The 16624-nt window shown below is 44.1% G+C and overlaps 1 long non-coding RNA gene across 1 annotated transcript; it reads left to right on the top strand.

Moving 5' to 3' along the window:
• Positions 1-2683: 2683 nt before the first annotated feature.
• LOC142056969 (uncharacterized) lies at positions 2684-11745 on the top strand. The gene is made up of 2 exons (XR_012660499.1): positions 2684-2759; positions 11415-11745. It is a non-coding gene; the product is annotated as an uncharacterized LOC142056969 (long non-coding RNA).
• Positions 11746-16624: the final 4879 nt, after the last annotated feature.

Genomic DNA, 16624 nt, shown 5'->3' with positions numbered 1-16624 from the left:
AAATTGCTGTGCTTCCTGCGTATCTAATTTGGGATCAATGGGTCAATACAGTGGTAATTTGAGCAAGTGGTTTTGGGCGTATGGCCCTCTGAAGGAGCTGGGGTGGCTCCAGGAGGCACAGCTGCTTCTGGGCCTTTCTCTGCAGACTGATAGGGGACTGCTGCTCCTCAGGTGGCTATCGCTGCCAACAAACTGACCGTTGCAAAAACAAGTTATTTAGGGGAAGAGCTGGGAAAGTGATATGTCTGAGCCAAGGAGACAAACCAGAGAGCCTCTTTCGCAGAGGCAATGCCTGCTGCAAGCCAGAACCTTTGCCGGTAACACAGCCTGCAGTGGTGGATGGTTCATAGTGATTCCTGCCTTTCAGGTCTCCACAGCATCCTCCCTTCTCCAGCAAACTGCAGTCTGCTTTCCCAGAGCAGTCGGAGCAGTGTCCCCTCAGGACCATCATGTCAGCAGGTGACAAAGCTGTTTTGCTGTAGACAAGCCATTTGTCTTGTCTTTGCAGAGGAGCAAGCAAACACAGTTTTCATGAATGCCATTGTGCGCAGGGGAGGTGCTGGTTTGGGAAGTGCACATCACACAGGACTGCCATTGAAGGACCAGTGTAGGTTTGCCAACAGCTCACATGATGCCTCAGCACTTCTATAAGTCAAAAGACCAAATTCAGTATAAATGTTCCCCCTCCCTATTGCCACTTCATCTTCCTACAATAATCTTTCCCGTCTACACCGGTGATTAGCTTATACCTGCCAGTTTCAATCTCTTCGGTCCTCAGGAGGAGGTAACTGTAGGAAATGTCAGGCAGCAAAAAATATTTAGTCATGTGGGATTATTTCACTGCATGGCAAAATAACTTGAGGCACAAACTTACTAAACAGACTTTTTTCACCCTTGATCCCCATTAGAACGCAACGTGTGGTGTTATTTTAATACAGCATGTGCTACTAACTGACAGTGACAATGCTCTGTCAATGTTACAATACAAAAATACCTCAATGCTAGATTAAGCACAAAATACTTAAAACTTCTCTGCAGAATAATTAAACTCCTCTGAAATCCCATGTGCATGAGGAGAGTTCATCCCCAGCTCAGGTGTGGCAGAGCCAGGAGGGCAGATCTGATAAATGAGTAATTCTGGGCAAACTTGTGTCCGCTGACAGCACCTTCACGCACACCCCGAGCTCATTGCTGCCGTGGTTCAGCCACCAAAAGAGGCAGCCATGCCAAATCCCTTTCAAGTCACTCCACTTTTCCCCACAATTTTCTATTCGGTGACCAAGTGTCTAACACGATAAGACCCTAATCTTGATTGACTTCTGGAGAGATAATGCTAACAGCAATAATATTGATGCTACCTAATAGTTCAGAGAAGGGACACGTTGCAGAGGAGGTGACTGTAGATGAATAGAAATCACATAGATATACTCTTGAAGATATTTGTTTTCATTACTTTCTTGAGACTGCTGGAACACAGGTTTCAGTGCACTTGCCAGACACAAAAATAGTAAGCAGTTTAAGCATCAGAACAATATATACATTACAAGAGTAAGTAATAGAAAGGTGGCTTTTAAGCTGGATGGAAGTTGTGAGATTGGTGTGTTGAGCCTGAAAAACTCATCAGCAAATTCAAAGAGTCCAGGGGTGGGGGATGACTGGTGTGGCCAACATAGCCTTGGGAACATACTTCAAAAGGTGAATGTGTGGGATGCTGCCAGGCATGGTGAGAGAGAAAGCAAGTAGTTGCAGCTATTACTGTCTGTGAGATTTTCCTAAGGGAAACCAGACGGCTGGGAGGTGAACAGCGAGTCCCCAGAGTCTTGCTCTCACAAGCCTTTCCCAGGAGGATGGCTCCTCTGCTCCCCCTGCACTCACGGGCACAAAGTGTGCGTGTCAGGGGGTTGTGATCAAATGCAAAGCCCTGAAAATGTATTTTCCTCCCCTGTGTATGGACATGCCCAGCTAAACAGTGTTTGGAGCTATATAAACAGACTAAACAAATAAGAGTGGAGAAAGAAAAGCTGACACTGATGACTGTGAAAGAAATTTTTTTTTTTTTTTAAAAGAAGTCTTTTATCACATCTATTCCTCCCTCAGGCACTGAGGAATTTGCTCCCTGCTTCATTAGCTTCCCCGCTGTGCCCTGGCGCATGATTCAGAGCAGACCTGTCCCACCATGTACATTTCACTCTACTCCAACCTGATGGACTGAGCAGTCCATGGGATGATGAAGACAATTCCAGGAGAGACTGTCCCACCTGGGGAGCTGTTCCTCCTAGGCTGGAAAGCTCTGCATCTTTTCCTGTGTTAGATTTGGCTTTGAAAAGTCACCCTCTGCCTCTTAGAGGCTGCACTGACCATGCATGTGCATCCTCTAGCTGGAGACACTTCCCGGGTACACACATCCCTCTGTGAGAAACCTCCATGTGAATCCACACCTGGAGCATGCCTGCCCGTGCAGTCAGCGTACATCCTTGTGTCTCTCTCACCTTCTTCTGCTGGTGGGCTTTAAGCCATTAGCACCCATCCTGTAAGAGCTGGAGTGAAGATTTTTTTTTAATGGTGCAAGGCACTGTGCAAATGCAGAACATGCAGGAAAATGAGCAAAGGTCAGCTCGTGCTGAGCTGGGTGAATCAGTAACCATGCGTGTTTTTCTTCATGGTTTGTGTTTCTTTTTATTACAGAGAAGGTATTTTTTGTTCCTGAAGCAGGGGGAGGTTCTCTATAGTACTGCTGGTATTTGCTTAACTACCTTCCTGTGAGTGTAAATCTTCTTTCTTTCTCTCTATGGGGGTAAAACATTCAGCAAATCCCCTTTTTCAAATCAGGGATCAGGTATATCAGCAGGCACAAAATGAATTTTGCACTGGGTTTGGATCTCCTCCTCTGCAGGGGTCTCTGGCTCTGTGAAACTTTCACACTTGATAGCTGAAATCTGCTTGTGGTTAAAGGAGAAAATGAAAAGCAGACGGCTGAGGTGAAAGGTGCAGATTGCTCCCTTTTACTGCCCTGGATGTGAAGGGGGTCGGTACGCAGTCCACTGCAGAGAAGCTCAAAAATTTCTTCCCTATTTCAGAGAATGAAGGGAGCATTGCTTCTTCCAGACAGTGTTGGTGAAGGGCCACATTCAAACTGTCTAGCTACAGGATGCAGCTTTAGCATTATAGCAGCTTCTCTGTACAGGGAGCTGGGACAGAAAAGCTGGGTAATAAGTGCCCGAAGCTGCCCACCACTGCTGAAGATTGGCCACTGTGATGGGCAGGCACCTACCGGTGCCTGTGGGTACCTACCAGTAGCACTGTGGGCTAAACCCGATCTTTACGCTGTTCAAACTGCTTTCACAGGTGGAAGTATCAAGAGTGAAATGGGAGAATCAATAAATTAGTGAGTGATGCCTGCCCAGGGTCCTGTCACTTCTTCCAAAGGAGGTACCTGAGACCCTGGTGGAAAGACATGACATCTTGCTGACATTAGCAGTCCTGCCAAGCGCCAGGAGGGCAAAATTGGATGATGCGATATTTAAGCTCAAGCCCAGGGTGATGGAGTGGGAGGAGCAGACACCGGAGACGTACTTTGGTACCTGATGAACCAACTGAAGTGGCAACATTTGTAAACAGAGGTGGAGACCTGACTCCAGCCTCCACTTACTCCTTTCCAAACCCTTCCCCTCTTGATTCTTCCAGCTTGGCCACGTGCTGAGGTTGAGCTGGGACTTGCACTCTGCCTGGGCTCAGTGATTGCTGTTCTGTGCTCAGATTTCAAACCAAGAGCTGAGTGAACCCGCCCCATCTGACCAGCACATCCTTGCAGACCCAGGGCCGTTGTCGCCATTTCATGTCTTATCGCATTCCTGAAGGAGCATCTCACGCTTGGGGAATGAGGCATAGGCCAAAATATAAGGGAGAAGGTGGGAAGCTTGGATAGGACAAGTGAAGCAAACCTTTGCCTTGACTTTTGTGCTAGACATCTATCACCAAAGTAGATGAATGATGTTTTTGCATGAGTTAGAAATCATTACTAAACCTTCCCGGACAGGCACTGATGAGCAGTCATGCAGCACAGTCACCACTCTTGTCTTAATCAAAATAGACAGGCTCTTGTGGTGACATGGGATGTCTCTCTAGCTCTCTTCAGCTGGGGGGGATTTAAGCATATTAAACTACTGTGTTTTTACAGGCTCTCTGAAGTGCACAGCCTGAGAGATCCTGCTATGAGGATCAGACAGACACTCTGTTTGTGTCAGTCGATGAAGTGGTGAGAAGTTATTAAGAGGATTAGCTGCTGGTCGAAATGCATGTCTGCTGGAGCAGCCAAAATACCCCTGTTTGTTCATAAGCTACCTTTTGCATTGTCTATGATTTCATAATTTGGGATTCAGAGTTCATAGGGGAGTTAAACCAGTGAAGCAGCAAAAGGGTAGATTTCTGTAACAGACCCTTGAAAGAAAAACAATAAGGAATGGTATCAAAATGTCACTTGCTATCAGTATCTATGGAGCCAAATCCTGGTATGGGCCGAGAATGGTCAGGCCAGGACTCTGCCAGGTCATTCCAAGAGGCACAGCTGAACGGAGCAGCACCCTCTGTTCCCTACCCCTTCCTTCAGCTGGTTTTATGGAGGGCTAAACTGATATCACCCAATGTTTTCTGAGGCCCTAAAATATTTGCAGAAAGGGTGTGCTCTCTGAGTTGGGAAAAGTCCCAAGCCTCACAGAAGAAGCTTCAGCTCCTTTTCTGCCCACCTTTCTCCCCTCCTGCCAGCAATCTCCCCTTTCAGGTCCTGAGATATATTTTCTCAGGACTTTGCTCCCTAGCCCAGCAATATTTTGCTGAAGCCTTTTACTTCTAAGCCAGTCCATGTTTCTTCTTCTTTTATGTGATATAAAACCAAGGGTGCAATTTATTTAAGTTTCTGCAATGGTTCCTGCCAGAATGAAGAGAGGTAAGAGTCGCCCAGCTGCTTGACTGCTTGCTATGAGCCTGAGACCCCAGATCTGCATTCCCTTAAGGGCAAGTGGAGACATTTAGATCCCATGTTTAGCTTAACTTGTGGCTACCAAAAAAAAATCAGATCTAGGCTGGCTGACGCTCCAGAATTCAGGACTACGAAGACCTCAATGTTTGGTGTCTTAATTACACATTGCCTACATACTAAGCTGAGACAGGAAGCAGTGAACATAAATTACAGGAAAAAATAAATTCAGACATTAGGAATAGTAGAAAAGCAGTGAAGGACTGTGTGTTAACTGTGGAATCTGCTCTAGGGATCTGTGGGAACAGATTTAGACCTTGTCATCATAGAATCGTAGAACAGATTGTGTTGGAAGGGACCTTTAAAGGTCATCTAGTCCAACACCCCCTGAATGAGCAAGGACATCTTCAACTAGATTGAAAGGCCACAACAAGGTCTCCCTATAGCCTTCTCCAGGCTGAACAACCCCAACCCTCTCAGCTTGTCCTCATACAAGAGGTGCTCCAGCCCTCGGGTCATCTTTGTGGCCTCCTCTGGACCTGCTCCAACAGGTCCATGTCCTTCCTGTGCTGAGGGCTCCAGAGCTGGACGCAGCACTGCAGGGGGGTCTCACCAGAGCAGAACAGAGGGGCAGAATCACCTCCCTTGACCTGCTGGCCACACTGCTTTAATGCAGCCCAGGATATGGTTGGCTTTCTGGGCTGTGAGCACACATTGTCAGTGCATCCCCATCTTTTCATCTACCAATACCCCCAAGTCCTTCTCCACAGGGCTGCTGTCTTGGGGCAGCAGAATGTGTTACATGACTCCTGAGATTGTTTTCAGCCCTTTTCTATGATTCTGTACCAAGTTTTTCCCTAGTTTCAGCTGGGTGCAAATTTTTCTCTGCTTCTGGTCCCAGTGATTCTGTTATTCTCTCTTGACATAATGCAGGCTGAGACAATTTATTTTCTGAGGAAGGTGAAAAAATCTCCATATGTTAATCTGTAATCCTGAATTCCTTTGGGATGACCGTTATGATGTAAGTACAGCTATGATTTATTATCCTCTGTGCCTGACACATAGATGTCCCGCTGTACTCTTTGGAGTTCATTCATGCCATGCCCGTGTGTTGCTTGCTCCTTACAAACTTGTTGACTGGGATTTGGATTCACAACGTTCAAGGACATCTGCTGCCTTTGCAACCTTGCACAGTTTTCTTCATCAGCCCTTTGATTCCCTCTGGATTTATTTTATGGATAGAAATAAAGGTTAATCTGCAGTTCTTTTAAGTGTATTGAATATACAAGGGGAGAAAAAGCAACAGACATACAAGAATAGAGAGTGGAAGGAAAAATTACTTGTTGAATTGTCAGAACTCCTGTTTTTATACAAAAGCTCTGCTTGTCTGAACTTACGACCACTACCCAGATCATGATGGAAAGAGAAGGCACATTTTCCATGTTTATCAGAATTAATGAATGTCTGCCACAAAGAGATGAACAATATTTCTTTGTCTTCACCTGGCTGGTGAAACATTGTTTTCTGGCTTGAGAGGTGTTTTTATGAGTCTGTGAGTAACTTGATGTCTATCAGAATTATTTGTACGATTGCTATTAATTGTAACTACCCAACTGCCATTTTAACTGTCTGCTGGGATAATGCAATATCCTTGCAGCATGAGATCATGACAGCTATGGAAAGCTGGAGGAGGAAAGCTACTCACTCTCAGGACAAAACAGTAGGATTAATCCTGATCCTGCTCAAGTCCACTTATTACTGATTTCAGACGATTTGGTGTCCATGCAGGCCTTCCTTCAGGTCCATAGGACCTTCCTACAAATCTACATCTGTTCTACAAATGGGTCTACAAAGGTTCATTAGCCAGTACTGAGCCATATGAGATCCTTGAGTGTCCAGGGATAGACTTTGCAAGACAATAAGTACTTAAAAATTCTCAAGTAATGGCATTTGAGATTTCCTCTTTATTCTGAAAAATAAACTGTTTAATTAAAAGGAAGAGTGGAATTAAAATGATAAAGATGAAAAGAGCCTTCAGTAGGTCATGCAGGCTATAATCTGTTGCGTAGCTCAGTCTGGTTCAGTGAACTCTCCTGCACTCAGTGGTTCAGTTAGGTCTGAGCATCTAGAGCAGATCTGCAGCATTTCCTAGCTAGCATAGTGGAAAAGTTTAAAATAGTAACTAGAAATATCTGAGGCTTTCATTTTTGCTCTTCCTACTCAGGGAGAGGGTATAAGGAGAAGACAAGCTTGGGCATTTTGATTTCTTTCTTGGAATGATGCTGTTTAAAAATTTGCTTAATCAGCTGGGGCGTCTGCTCTCTCTGTTTGTGTTCCCTTACACAATTACTGGAAACAGCCGGAGTGGTGGAAATTCTGAGATGATCCTACCAGAAACAGTCACTGCCTGAGCCGGCTGTCAAAGACCACCCTATAGTTCTTCTCTGCTGGGCTTCTGGTTTTCACCTCTAAATGCAGGTGGGATTTGAAGGTGATCTTTATTCTCTAGAGGCCCACGGAGGGGAATATTTTGGTTTTCTCTGACTTCAGTTGGGAACTTCTGGATCCATTGGCAGGAGCACCACTTTGGTTCTCCCCTCATGTCCAGGACCCTCGCAAAATGTGACTACTCTGTTTCTCTGAATTGTTTCTGCATCAAAGTGTGAGTGCGATTATGAAAAGCTAAAAAAGAAATCCTCAGATATTTCTAGGTACATGCCAGTGTCTTTCTCACTGGACTGAAGACATGGCAGCAGAGACAAGAAACCATGCCTGCATCCAGCAGAGTGCCCCAGCCTGCAGTGCCCCACTAGCTTTTATGGTCCAAAATCAAGGTCCTTATGTGCCTGAAATGTTGAGAGGTGATAGTCTAGTTGTCAAAAGAAGAGACAAGTTTATAGGGTAAAGAGAAGACTTTTATCAGATTACTTTATCTAGATAGAAATATATCAACAACTAGTTGGACACACAGGTCCCTCTTCAGGGCAGATCTGAAGAAGGACTTAAATTCCCCCAAAATCTGTCAGATAGCTGTACAAGAAGGCCTGTATACCCTGCAAAATTATGTTTAATTCCAACTTAACTAGTTACTGCCTTCCTGAATTTTGCCCATCACTGGCTGCAACAGCTAGCACACAGGCAAACATGTTGTCTTGATCACTGGGGAGGTGCGTGTGCTCAGAGCTCCCATCAGACAGCAAGGAATTAAAACAAGCAGAGACCTCGGTGAAAGCGCACTGCAGGACATGAAGAATGACAGTATTCATTGCTTTGAGAGAACCTGGCAGGATGGGCAGTTCCCCTTGTATTCTGGCACTCCTGCTTCTGATCTGGGGACCCTGAAGAACTGAGGGGAAAAGAAACAAGAGGAGAGAAAAAACCCAAACGCTTATTATTCAGACTTTTAAAAACCTCCATCAAAGGGTTGGTTTGTGTTTTGGCCATGCCTCAATGTAAGTTGCCATTAGTGACTGACTAGCTATATTTGAATAAAAGCAAGTGACAACCCAGAGCCTTTTCCCAGCCTTTTTTTTACTCCAGTATGTAGGAAGAAAAAAAAGGTTCGTTGCAGTCTAAAATATGTCTGCAGATGGTGCGCGCTCCTTGGCTCTAGTTGGGGCTCAAAGTGAAACACCACAAAATGCCTATTGTTACTAGCACTTTCTGCCGTGCTATGGTAAGAAGCTCTGTTTGCTTTCAGCAGATTTGGATCCCGGTTCCTGTCCCGAATGTTTTCATATGAACTTTTTTGGATGGCACACCAAACTTCCTGAGGTTTGCCAGTTTCTGATTATAGGCTGGTTCTTGGGAATGGGAAAAAGGCCACAGTACCAATTCTCATCCTGCCCCAAATGTGGGCTGCATCCCAACACCCCTGAGGTCAGCAGATCAGCAAAAGTGGATGTTAGAGGGAGTATGAAACCACAACAACTCTGCTAAAGCCCTTGGAAGGTGGGTAAAGTCCATTGCTATTACACTTCCAGTAAGTCAGAAATTTGGATCTTGATCCACAGAGGCATTTCTGTCCCTGGTTCCCAGTGGCTCCCCAGCCATAGGGCAGGTTAGGAGCCGAGTCCCTAAATAACTGGTGGCTGTGAACCCAGTGCCTCAGTGTATTCAGATCTATCTAACATTAGTTGTGTTACTGCTGTATTCTGAGGCCCTGGCTGGAATCTGGGCTCCTTGAAATAGAGACAGAGACATATAGGCTAGGATTTAGGTGGCCAAGTGTTGAAGTTTAGAGTGTGGGTGTGTACATTGAAGCTATAGGCAATGGAAACAGTACTGACAATACGGTTTCAATAGAGAGCCGAAAATAGCGAAATAGCCACCTAAAACTGATCTCCTGAGAAAGCCACTTTCTCTTCACCAGCTGCAAGGGAAGCTGGAGTGAAACCTGTGTTATTAATGTCTAAATTTAGGTTGGAGGTGTCACATCCAGAATAGGATGCATTTCCTTCTTCAGAGAGGTTTCTTGCTATATGGTCAAACAACTTGGTCTGGGAAGTGAAAAGCAGAGGCAGTGAATTTTAGTTAAGACCAGCCATCAGAGCCAGGAGTCGGTACCAGCTGTGCTGGTTCTCAGGTTTGCTATCCAGTCCCCTGCTGCTGATCCCAGCGGTGAATCTCTACTGATTCACACATGGGACAATCTGGTCTTCTTTAAGCAGAGCTCTGTAGAAATGAGACATCCAAAGTCATTAGCCACTCTTGAAATCTTGGTCTATCTGGTTTTCTCTCTGAGCCTCTTCCCCTCTCTCCTCTCACTCTCTGGATCAGTTGTTTCGATTACATGAAGTGCAAACTTTTCTCTTTTGCAGCCTTTGCCTAAAACTCTAGCAGGACACTTTTTTCCTAACTTCCAACATATTTGGAGCAGATCAACAAGTCTTAGAAACCTAATTCTCCAGTGGCAATAAATTGGAACATTTCACCTGAGCTCAATAATATTTTAGACCAGCTGAGGCTGCAGCCTTTTATCTTCTGTGATGTGCTTCAAACAAAGATGGGAAAACATGAAAATGTTTGCTGGGTTTTGTTTTATGGATCATAGGAGGCTTTTCATTCCCTTCTGAGCTGTTCAGGGGAAAAAACCCAAACCATCAGTCTTTGCATATTCACTTCAGATGCTGTCAGAGCAGATGGTGAGAGAGTATTTTCACTTCAGCCTCTCCATGTGCACTCATGCAGTTCAGTGCAATAGACCTTGATCCCAGCCTGGGCCTGTGGCCATTCCTGCAGTACACATGCTAGATGATAGCACATTTTCTTTTCTCACGTCAAATGCTGGGTGTGTTTCCATCCCTTAGATAAACTTTATAGTGTTTCTATTTCCCTTTCCCCCATGGTACTGATTATCCTAGAAATAGATAGGAGCTGGAAAGCTCTGTTCTGGATCTGAACTATTCCTGTGTTGCATCTGGCATTGTGACTGGATCCATTTTTGGGCTGTGATAATTTTGTGTTTGCCTTTGTGCCAACTCTTATGTCTTTAAGTCTTATTATTTCTTTTTCCCCTCCATGAACTGGATTGTTTTTTTTGTCATTTTAAGTGCTTTTTGTTTGAAGCTTCTTGTTCTCTTCTCTTCTTCATCCTTCCATTTCTGCCTCCACTTGACTCTCATTTGTTAACTTCTGCTGGGTCACAACAGGGGCTGCCTGAGCTGAGCCTCCCGCAGTTATAAGACAGCAGCAGTTGAGCATGATATTTTTAGGGAAAATGGAAGACAAAGGCTGCCTTTAAGCTTAACCCTGCCTTAGGAGAAGCTTAAAGCCTGGGAAGATGTATACTGAATTGATACAGAAAACTTTGGTGTCATTCTGGGAAAAGCAATGCTTCAGTGCTGGCTCTTCTACCCAGACGAGTGTGAGATGTCTCTCCAAAGCTGTAGCCCAAGCTGTAGATGACTGCTGACTTGGGTCTGTGTGAATGCTGAGCAAAGAAAGGCTTTGTATGTGGCATGCAAAGGGAGTGAGGATGTCAATAAATGGATGTTCCTTGTTAAAAGACAAACCAGGCGAGGAAAATATACACATGAGGATACATGTATCTCTATTTATTATGCATAGTCTGTAGCATGCAACATGGAAGCAGGATGTGTAAGTATCACACTGATCCTAAGGTCTGTTTAATGGGACATCAGGGCCATCCAGCCGAAAGGAGACCACTGGTAACACCAGTGAGGTCAGGATGAAGCATGCTTAACTGGGTTCATGGGTTAGGCAGAAGCTGAAGGGGTTGGCTGAAAGGTTTCGTAGTGATGTTTGGACATATGGAAAACAGATGAACCATAGCTCAAAAGGGGAGAGAACTGGGATAAAAGAGAGGAAATATCTGGATCAGGTCTTTGCACCTTTATGTTCATGCCTTTGGGATTAGTTAATACCTGTGGACATGGTGGGATAGATGTTTCACTTTTTTCTTTTTGTTTGTTTGCTTCAGGAAAGACATGTCTGTGGTTAGTACAGAGCCAGAAACCAGACAAGACACATCCAAAGTGAGTGACCAGTGTCCAGAATGGGCTGGAAATGGAGTGATCACAAAAAGGCAACACAACACAGAGTGACACCAGAGTCCTGGACTTCAGGGATTTTCTGTCCCTTCCCTGCACAGCACACAGTCATCGCAAGAGCATCACGCTGCATGCCTCGCTTGCCACGGTTCAGCCTAACGGCTCTGAAGGCTTCTTTTGGCATTGTTTTCCCCAGTTTGGCACTTTCCAGGGTTTAAAGCCAACCGGGCAAAAAAAATAAAGTTTCAGGATGCAAAACAATGTGTTATGGCACACAGGAAGGGGAGCTGGGTCTTGTGGCTCCTCTCTGATGGCTGCACTAAAGGGATGTGAGGGAGGGAAGAGCTTCTGCCTGAGGTAGGGAGACTGACCCCTCTGATAACAGCTAATACCTGTGTACAAATACTTGACCTGCAGCCCTTGGAACTGGCCAGGCTGCTCCAGCTTTTCCTGTTGAGAAATTTTCTTTCTCTAGAACACAAGGCAAAAAAGGAAGGCAACCTATTGCCACATTCCCAAATGATCTACTAGAGTTCAGGAAACTGGATCAAAAGGTGAGCAGAGCTGAGCCGTGGCTGCCTCTGCTTTGTCAGCATAAAGATCCTGAGGCCATAGCCTGCAACTGTGCAGTATGGGACAGGGAACGCCCATGGGATTGTATGGGCAATGACACTAATAGGGGTTAAGAAGGAATGAACTGCTTCTTCAGAATGATGGTTCACAGATAATTTCTAGGGTATCTTGCCACCTATGAGCTGATACTGACTTTTCTGTGGGTGATTTTAGACACATGAAGTTTTCCAGTTGCTCCTTTGGTACCTGGAGAGCCACACCTCTCCTTCTCCCACCCTTCCCATGGGAAGGTAACTTCAGTCTCCAAGGAGACCGGTACTTCAGAGGTTCCATCAGTATGAGCTTGATGCACCTCTTGCGAAGGGAGGCAGGATCTTGTCCGTGATTTGCAAAGCTCTTTCAGATCCTTGAGATGCAATTATTATTTCGACACTATTGTGAAATCTCAAGGGTTGTGACTTAAGAAATAATTGGTTGTATGGAAATAAGGATGAGTTATTTCAGTAGATGACAGGACTATCCGTCCTTATAATCATAACACTTGGAAGACTAGATAAACAAGAGCTATGGGAAGGACATAAACTCTTATGGTTCAGGGCATAACTTTGTGGGTCAGGAAGTAATTTTCCTTTCAGGACATTTATTCTGTAACTGGTGGCTGCAACTGGAGCCGAACATCATCAGAATCAATAACCTACAATGGAGCCACCTCTGATTGTTTGTTACCACATTAAACAAACTTTGGTATTCCTCTTGCAAATTTGACCACCTCCCCTCTTCTTGTATTCCCATACTTTATATTCTTCTTGGCACTAATTTTGTGCTTTCAGTCAGTGGGTTTCTGCTTTCCAAGACCATAAGCCATGACTTGGGGGCACAGTCACATTTACATCCCTTTGCAGATGGCCTGTTTCTAGCACTGTCAGTCCTTAGGTTTTATTTTTTGCTGTCTTTATGCTGAGGGACAGACACTGCTCAGTGGGTCTTTGTGATTCTAATCTTTTTCATACAGTTTGGGGAGCAGTGAACTTGAAAAACAAGATCCCTTTCTCCTGGGAGAGAAGGCACCTGAATTTAGGCCTGTCTTTACCACCCACTAAGGATGTGCGTGACAGTTGAGAGAGGGCTGAGAGCACTGTATTTGTCGTTGCTGTAATGCCCTTTGTTGTTTCCATATAGCTCCCATTTCTGTAGGCACCATCTGTTTGTTGGGAATTTTTTTTTCGCCTCGTCATTGCAGGCTTCAGGAAATGCCATCTTGCCAGGTGGCATCTCTATTTGCTACAGCTACAGCAGCTCTAGAAGCAGGTGCAGTTTGTGGCATAATGTAGCTTTGTGCCAGGCCATTACAAGCCATGGCCCATTCAGGGAGTTGGATGGGCTTATTGCTTTAGCTCAGCTCCATTTGAGACGTGGGCATTGCATTTGAAGTGCCACTGGCAGCTGACTTCTCACTTTGATTTATGCTAACCTTAGGGCTGCTGGTAATTACATGCATGTTCTTGTATTCAGGAAGTTTATGCAGTCACCAAGGAGCAGGGACTTCATGCAACACTGGGAGGATGAATGGTTCATTTTGATGAGCACCTCAGACACTTTGGGACATATGAAAAGGGCTGCCTGTGTGTTCCTTCTTGCGACAGCGGAAGGGCTGGTGGAAAGACAATTGATAATAACACTGCAACTCTGCTTTCCAATAGTTTCTGAACTAATTTGCTGGTATTTCATCAGCCAGACTAATGTGTGCAGAGCAATGGGTTTGCATAGTGTGATTCTGTGGCTCATTAACTGAGTAGGATGACCAGCTGGGATTTATTGTCTTCTTGGCATCTCTTACAAGTAGCGCAAGGGGAAGAGTGGTCAATACACATTTTTCCATGGCACTTAATCTACCTGCTTCAACTGAACCCAAAGGGCCATATCAGAGAAACGGTAAAAATTTTTTTTCATACTGGTAAGTCCTCTGTGAGTGCCTAAAAGATATGATTTAGCTGGTGTCTTACAGGGGAATATCTGTTCTGACCTGGGCAGTGACCACTAACTTTTCTAAGCTACCAGGCATTTAGTATTTTAAATAACATTTCTTCAAACAAGTTCATAGACTCTCATTGACTTTCTCATTTTCATGAACTGCTGGAAAAGACCAGATTCAGCCAGGTAACTAAAGAAGAGGGTTTTGCTGGCCTTAGAACAGGGTGATGTTGTATTATAAGTCCTTGGGCAACAATACCCTCTTTTCTGCTGCTGCTGCAAACAAATTTGTAAGGAAATATTAAGAATGTAGGTCAAATTCAGAGATGAAGTAGGAAGGAGTTGCCTTTTGAATCACCTACAGATGCTCAGGTAAAAAGCATAGGAAGAGTTTTTCATCTGGTGAAACTCAAACATTGAGGAATCATAAACAAGAAAATCTTTGCTGTCTCTCTAATTCTGCTTTTTGCCTTTGCACATACTTCCCACTATTTGTAAAGTACAGTATAAGTCCAGTGCTGTGATGTAAGTAACAATAGCTCTGAATAAGCTCAGTTATTCCTAACAGCACATGTCCTGCTAAAGCTAGGAAACCTCGACGCTGGAAGAGTGAGCCTTCCCACCTTCCCCTCATGATGAAGTGAAGCAGAACTTGGTGTTGTGTTTGCACTTCATTCTCACTTGCATGGTCAGTCAGGACACCTTATACCTGCTTTGCTGCTATGGTTCTGCTGCAAATATCAAAAATGCTGGGCTGACATTCCTTCAGCCCATCAGCACTCTCTTAGCTTCATTTGTCACATCCAGTGTAGCATTTCCATATGCAAACAAATACCAGATTTCTGGCTCTTTTGCCCTGCCCTAAGTCACCAGGTGAGCATGTGGAGCAGACTCTTGGAGGCTGCTTGTGTTTCATGTGTCAGATTAACCCCCTGCAATGAACACCTGGGCTGGGCTCCTTAAAGCCATTAAACTTGGAAGGCAATACACTAATTTTCCCCAGAAGCCATCTCTTCTATCACTGTCAAGAACATCCTCCCAGTCCCTTGTGGGTGCCAGCAAAGCTGTAAACATGGAATCTGTTACAGTCCTTGAGCATTTTTGTTTACAGCTGCTCTAAATGCATTCACCTCAGCACCTTCCCCACATTGCCCAAGTGCACAATGGCTTGCTTTAACGCAACTCATTATGCTAATAGAGATAATTTGCTGGATTTTTTTTTTAAAATTACACAGAGTGGTTGTACCCAAGAGAAAAGGATGACCCTAGTGTGGAAAACACTGTCTTTGTAGAAAATTTAGGGGTTTTGTTTTATTGTTTTGTTTGTTCAAAATAAATCCCAAATTAAAGGTACCTGCCAAGTCTTGTTCCTCTTTCTGGGCCTGATCTGAAGCTCCACAGAGATGCTGAAATAATTGTCCTTGGCCCAAGACGCTTTGGATTAAGTCCTTTATTAATTTTATTTCCTCCTCACTATTTACATTAATTATAATTAATTATTTATTATTAATAAATATATTTATTAATATTAATTTTTATTTTTATTCTTAGTATTATTATTTTATTAATATTTATTAATAAATAAAATAATAACTAATTAATTATTATTTATTAACAATAATACTATTTACATTAATACACAGATTTGCTATTAAATGGGCTGTAAGCAGAGTTGGTAATGCCACTAATAAATAGTCCAATAGTGATTTTAATCTATGTGAAAAGAAGGATTATGTGGTCATTCCCTCTGCCCATCGTCTTCATTTTTTTTAATCACTTGCCTAATTGAAAACCAGTTTTGAGAGAAGGGGCAAGATCTCCAATACAATAAAGTTCCTGTAAATTCTGTGAAACTTGATGGCTGAGTAGAGAATAGAGATGCATTTAAGTGTCCTGCAAATAGGGAGAAGAGGTCAAACTTTGTCGTGTCCAGCCTGTCCATAATCACATGGCTCAGGACAAGCCACAGTGTGTTTTGTTTCTTCTCCAGCGGGGCAGAGCAGGAGGCACGGCAGGAACGAGGGCGATTGCAGGGGGTTATGTTAGCGACCAAAGGCTGCATGTTGAGGTGAAACAACATTTCCTCAGTCTCGCTGTTCAAGGAACAGCTTGCTTAACATGGGCAAAAGAATGTATTTTTCCCTTGCCTGGTGCACAAAATCTCCTGAAACATTTTGTCTCAAATTGACTTGAAACATTTAGCCTGCAGCAGATATCCGGAGCAAAACATTTCAGCCCACACAGTTAAAGTCTGGCAAAATAGGAAGTGATTGAAAGTAAGGTCTCTTCCAGGACCATTCAGGAGTAGACCAAGAGCTGAAGGGAACAAGCTCTGCTACTTTTACCTATGGCTGACCACTTCTGCAAAATATCACTGGATTGCTGGCTATTGCAGCCATCCTCTACTTCAGACAGATAGGTCTGAGTTCAAGTAATAGAAGCTGTTTCCCAAAACAGAAGTTGTACCAAGGCTTTTCAGAAACCCAGCTGTACTGCTTGAGGTGTTTCACTGGCAGCAGAAGGCAAACCTGGGCTCAGGATATTGTTTTGGTTGAATTTCGTGTATATAAAAACAAATGTGCCAGAAACACCAGAG

The sequence above is a fragment of the Phalacrocorax aristotelis genome, chromosome 4, assembly GCF_949628215.1.
Source record: "Phalacrocorax aristotelis chromosome 4, bGulAri2.1, whole genome shotgun sequence".
Classification (NCBI taxonomy): Eukaryota; Metazoa; Chordata; class Aves; order Suliformes; family Phalacrocoracidae; genus Phalacrocorax; species Phalacrocorax aristotelis.
The sequence above is the reverse complement of the archived record's forward strand: the minus strand, read 5'-3'. Positions and strand labels throughout refer to the sequence as shown.